Genomic DNA, 6409 nt, shown 5'->3' with positions numbered 1-6409 from the left:
TTTGCCCATTTTTTAATTGGGTTGTTGGCTTTTTTGTTGTTGAGCTATATGAGTTCTTTATATATTTTGGATATTAACCCCTTACCTGATATATGGTTTGCAAATATCTTCTCCCAATTGTTAGGTTGTCTTTTCATTTTATTGATGGTTTCCTTTGCTGTGCAGAAGCTTTTTAGTTTGATGTAGTCCCATTTGTTCATTTTTTTCTTTTGGTTCCCTTGCCTGATCAGACATGGGACTTGAAAATATGCTGCTAAGACCAACGTCAAAAAGCGTACTGCCTATGGTGTCACCTTACTCTGGTAAGAATGGCTATACTTAACAAGACAGGAAACAACAAATGCTGGAGAGGATGCGGAGAGAAGGGAACCCTTGTACACTGCTGGTGGGAGTGAAAACTGGTGCCACCACTATGGAAAGCAGTATGGAGTATCCTCAGAAAATTAAGAATAGATCTATCATATGATCCAGCTATCCCACTGCTGGGTATTTATCTGAAGAACTTGAAAACACAAAGGCATAAAGATACATGCACCCCTATGTTCATTGCAGCATTATACACAATAGTCAAGACTTGGAAGCAACCTAGGTGCCCATCAGGTGACAAATGGATAAAGAAGGTTTGGTATATATACATAACGGAATACTACTCAGCCATAAGAAATGATGAAATCTGGCCATTTGTGACAACATGGATAGACCCTGAGGGTATTACGCTAAGTGGAATAAGTCAGAGGGAGAAAGTCAAATACCATATGATCTCACTCATAAGCAGAAGATAAGAACAGCAACAAACAAACACACAGCAATGGAGATTGGATTGGGGGTTACCATGGGGAAGCGGGGGAGGGCAAAATGGGTGATTAGGCTCACATGTGAGGGGATGGACTATAATTAGTTTTTGGGTGGTGAACATGATGTAATCTACACAGAATTCGAAATATAGTATGATGTACATCCGAAAGCTATATAATGTTATAATCCAATGTTACTGCAATTAAAAAAAAAAAGATCATGTAGTACAATGATTAGCACAAGGATTTAAGACCACAAGTTGAAAATCAAGAAGTATTGTTTGGTTTTTCATCAGTATTTTTAAAATAAATTTTGATGAGACAAAAAAAATTTTCAGAAGGAAGTGATAAATAGGCTCTCGGATTATTTGATAATCCAGTTAATGAAAAGAAGCAAATCACACAAATTCATTGGAAAACTACTTAAATTTCCCACTGATTTGACACAAAATACTGATATCAACAGAGACTGAAACAACAATGAAACCTCCTAAGATGCCACTGCAATCAGACAGCAACAAAAACTGGTGAATAGTGTCATCAACCTAGAGAACATTTGAAATACCGAGAAATTTTATGGTTCATACATGAAAGAATCTTGAGAGAGGTTTCCTTAATTTGACAGCAATGCTAAAAATTTAAATTACATTGCCAATAATGAGTTATGAAACTGAAGGTAACTTTCCTAAACTATCAATAACAAAAGGACAAATTTCAAAAACCATGTTAAAATAAAGGCTGCATTATTTTTTTATTCTCTCCATAGGAAATATTACAATCTCTGTCATGTGACGATCCCTTCATCCCTTGATCAAACAGTGTGCAGCCAAAAAGAGGCAGGGGAAAAAAAGTCATGCAGGAGGCCTTAGATAGGTAATATGTAAAAACACTCTTTTCTAGATTTTTTTATATGTGTAATTTTTTATTTTTAAATATTTAATTTGTTGTGATTTCTTCTTCTAAATAAATATCCACTTTCACACACTATTTTGTATTCGTGATTTTATATTGCTTTCCTTTAAATGGATCCCAACATTTGTATAAACTCTAAGTCCCACAGACTCAAATAGGCTCCCATTGAACCAGGGCAAACTCTGAACCTGGACTTTCTTCCTGCTGACTTCACTCTTAGAATCAAGCGCAGCTTCACTATTCCGTCATAACTTTTTTAACGGTTCTGCAATCTCTTTAGCGACTTGCTAATTTTCCTAAATGATTACTGTTTTTTTTAATGTGCTTTGAAATGTAATTTATTTTAAAAGTCTCCATTTTAAAGATGAATCCATAAATACTTTTTATATACGGAAAGGAATATTTTCTGCCCCTAATAACATGGGAATTCTGATCAACTTAAATAAAGCTGAAGTTGTGAATCACATTTTAGCTCTGCTCTTACAAATCCAGAACAGATTTGTTAAACAATTACTCTGTGACTGCTCTTTTCCCCAAGGCCACAGCCCTTCTAGAATAATTATTACCCACTACACTTTCATCTTTGCACTATTATTTTAAAAGCAAAGCATCTATATTCTGGAAGCAAGTGTAGTTTTTCTTGCTGTTGATGTTGGAAAAACTCAGATTTTAATTAAATAGCATGCTTTCTATTAATAGTTTCTCTTATGAATGTAATAGGTGAATCCGGATGCTCAGAGTTAGGGAAAGAATCGTGTTAAAACACCAAATTTCCATTGTAGTAATCAAAACCAGTGGGTCACCGGCAATTTCATGTGGTTAACCCAATATAACGAACAATTACTTTTTAAATAGAAGTTTGGTTTGGCTTAGAGAATAACCAAACATGTTGTCTGGAAGCAAGGCCAATTTTTTTGTTTTGTTTTATGTGTTCATTAGAGCAAGATTAAGGGTCGTCATAATCTCCCTTCCCAAATGGACACATTTTTTTGAAACATGACTTAAGAAACTTTGACTTGCCAAAAAATTATTTCCATAATCTTACTATCATTGAAAAGGAAAAAAAGAAAATCAATTAAAAACTTGCACATCTAGCCCATAATTGGCACCGATAGGGCAGAAAAACAGTTCAGACATGGTCTTACCCCAGGGTGCTTGCATTCTACTTAAGATTTTTTCATATATACATATCAAAAGATGATTAAAACTTCAAGGCCTTAAACAATTGCCAAATAAATAATAAAGAGAAGAAGCATTGTCAGATTCTAGCAAAAAATAAAAAACAAAAACAAAAAAACAGAGAAGACAAAGAGCATGCTTCCAAATGGAGAGAGAACACGAGAAATCTTCCCTCTAGTGCGGCCAAATATTGGCTGTGTGCACTCACGCAAGTCACCACAGCTTTCTTCACAGAGGCGCGGGCAGCCTGTGTAATGGTGAAATGCGGGCAACTTCCTCAATCAGACCCAAAATCAAGCTGGAGAAGCCATCATCTACAAAATCTATCAGTGGAGGAAGTGTGGGTCCATTCCATCCATTGTTGGGTAGCTGAGTGAAGGTGGCCAGGTCAAAGCCTTCTGCTAGAGCCTCTGGGGGTGACAGCGACCACTGACAACGCACAAAAGCAGCACCTTCAATTCAGGCAGGATGCTAAGAACTTGCCCTCACAATGACTCACTGAGCTATATATTACTATGGGGAAACTCATATTAAGAGATTCAATAGTATTTCCAGAAATTAACAGCTAGTCAGCTTTTAAATTTAGGATTCATGCCAGGAATATCTGCCTTCAAAAGACAGGAGACATTTATGTGCACGAATACATACACTCGCTATCTGTAGTGTTCTATTTTAACCATCAAGTTACCTGAGTTAATAAACAATTTATTACCAGTAGATTATGCCACCCAAATTACAACTCATAGAAAGACATTGGAATTTAATAACTTTTTATTTAGCATGTATGTTGTCATTGGAATTTTCTATTCCTTTCTGGAGAAACTGCTTTCGAGTTTCTTATTCATTTCAGCATATTCCAATCTTATCCTCATCATGGGATCAATACAAGAAGATCTCCTAGAAAGATTTCACTAAGTGTATTAGTTGGGTGAGTTTGGGCAAATCATTTTAATCTCCTGGATATTTTTGAGATTCTGGCAGTGAAAATCCCCAAGGCTATCTTTCAGATCTAAAAGTTTCAACTCTAAATTCTAATTTATTAAAATACATCAAATACACAATAAAAGACATGTGAGACATTAATTCCTAATTTTTTTTTAATTGCTTCAGTTAATACTACCAAACAGAAGATAAGGATCCTGGTGCACTGCTCCGTAAAGCAAAGCAAAATATTCAAGCTTGCCTATTGGACTTCACTTTTTACCAAAAAACAAAAACAATAAAACAACCAGTGTCTGAGGCACTTAATCATCCACTAGAAAATTCTTTTCCATAGCGCTTGCTCTTATAATTTCAAGAACCTAATGCATTACTCAGGGTAGTACTAACAAGCCCTAAAAGGCTGTGTCCATTTCTGTTGTCTGAGTTTGTGTCCTCACTTCCTCCCCTGGATATTTTAGCATTGTTTTAAACTGTGTCACTATGGTTACAAGTGAGGCTGAGCTCCCCTACCCCTTGAATTTATTGACTTATCAGAACTCCTCACCTCTAGATCCCCTAGTCATATCTTTGGCCCCTTTCCCTGTGAGATTTTTCGAGGTGCTTAGGTTCAGCTATATGGTAAGGACAGTCACTTTTTCCTACCAAACGTATTTCAAATATTTTCTTCCAGTCTGTGGCTTGCCTGTTGACATTATTTATGGCGCCTTTCACCCCACAAATGTTTCAAATTCTTGAGTTTTTATTTTTTTATAGTACAGACATTAGAAATTCTTAGAGATTAAGAATCTCTTAATCCCTCCACTCTTTGATTTTTGCCTAGGGTGATCCTGGCCCTCAGTCGCGGTAATGTTAGCCTGCCTCATGGTGTGTCTGTTACTTTCAGATCAGCATTTCTTCGCATCCAGTGCGTGAGAGGCAATTCTAGAACCATACCGGTTTTACGAACATTAAAAAAAAAAACAATTGCTTGCTCATAGGCACCTTTAGGAGATCCTGACAACCTGCCTCCCCGATCAAGGTTTAGGAGTTTCTAAGTTTCCTTTTTCCCACACACTTGCTAACACTTGACATTTTCACACTTCGGCTTTTTAGCCAAAAAATTCTCACTTTTGCTTTTTAGCCAACTGGGAGTCACTGAGGTTGATATTTTTTTCAAATGCTTTTTAGCCACTGAGCTCCTCTCTAATGGCCTGTTCACAACAAGGTCTCTCTTTTATAGTGAAGTGTTCGTTTCATTATAATTAGATACCAATCTTTTACACAGGTTGTGCAGGTTTACCTCTCAGTCTGTGGCTTGTTTTTTACTTTTTCTTTTCCAAAATATGAACTGTTAACCTACTGCAAGGTGTGGACTTTTCCTTTACTATTTTTGGTGTTTCGCTTTTGTTTTAATAACGTAAGGTCATCCCTAAACAAGTTCTTGATGACAGTCGTCTATGAAGGCCCTTTGCCCCAAAATATTCTCTATGGGCTACTCAGGGGTTCATTCAGCCTTCTAAATGCAAAAACTCAAAGTGTCCTATGACCTAAAACATGACGATTGGAAAATCTAGTCTAATAAAGGTTACCCTCAGCGTCAGACCGGTGCACAGGGACCTGGGGAGCCCAGCTCATAACTTGCTCTGAGCCGTCAAACCATTCTTCTCTCAGATCTCACCACGGAATCTTTTAACAGAGATTTTTGGACACATAGGCCCAGAAGCGGCCTCCGAGACCGGCCGTGTGGCTCCCGGGAGAGGCTGCGGGTCGCGTGGTCCAACGTTGACCCGGGAACGCGCCGCAGCCCGCAGCTGGAGGAGCACAGCGCTGACTGCAATGCTGGGTGCCGAAAAGCCGCGCAGCCGCAAAAAGCTGGCCGGGTCGGGAGGCGGGGCTGAGCATGAAAGGCGGAAGTAGACCCGAAGGATTCAAATGACTTACATTTCAAGACGCTTTTGTCGTCTCCCACATGGTCTAGCGGTTAGGATTCCTGGTTTTCACCCAGGCGGCCCGGGTTCGACTCCCGGTGTGGGAAGACATTAGATGTTTTTGGAAAATCTAAGCGAAGAAATTCATCAGATAAATTTAGATCCTTCTTAGCAATAGTAAGAAAATTAGATTTAATTGGTGAAAGCTGTAATTCCCTAGGGCAAATGTTGAGGCCTGAAGACCACCCTGTGACTCGCAATGTGGAAAAGTCCTGCTTGTGTAATAAGTATTGTTCTTTTGCCCATCATACAGATTATTTAAAATGTCACAATAAATTATCTTAATTTATATTTAGTGGTCAAACTCTATTAGACAAAGAAATTCTCTTTTTTTCACAGCTTTATTGAGATATAATTGACATACAACCTCCTGTAAGTTTAAGGTGTATAACGTGATGATTTGATACAAGTATGTTGTGAAATGATTACCACAGTAGTGTTCGCTAATGCTTCCATCACCTCATATAATTACCATTTCTTTTAGACAAATGCATTCTTATGTTCTGCCCAGTTCACTGGTTTCTGCCCCCACTAAGTGTTTCTGGCCCTAGAATAGAGAGATAGCACTTAATGACTGCTCTGTGTTCTGAGAGATGAGTCATTAGGTGATTTCGT

The 6409-nt window shown here is 37.9% G+C and overlaps 1 non-coding gene across 1 annotated transcript; it reads left to right on the top strand.

Annotated features, from left to right (window-relative positions):
* The first annotated feature begins 5769 nt into the window (after window positions 1-5769).
* TRNAE-UUC (transfer RNA glutamic acid (anticodon UUC)) lies at window positions 5770-5841 on the top strand. Its single transcript has one exon. It is a non-coding gene; the product is annotated as a tRNA-Glu (tRNA).
* Window positions 5842-6409: the final 568 nt, after the last annotated feature.

Source organism: Equus przewalskii, chromosome 1 (genome assembly GCF_037783145.1).
Source record: "Equus przewalskii isolate Varuska chromosome 1, EquPr2, whole genome shotgun sequence".
Classification (NCBI taxonomy): Eukaryota; Metazoa; Chordata; class Mammalia; order Perissodactyla; family Equidae; genus Equus; species Equus przewalskii.
The sequence above is the reverse complement of the archived record's forward strand: the minus strand, read 5'-3'. Positions and strand labels throughout refer to the sequence as shown.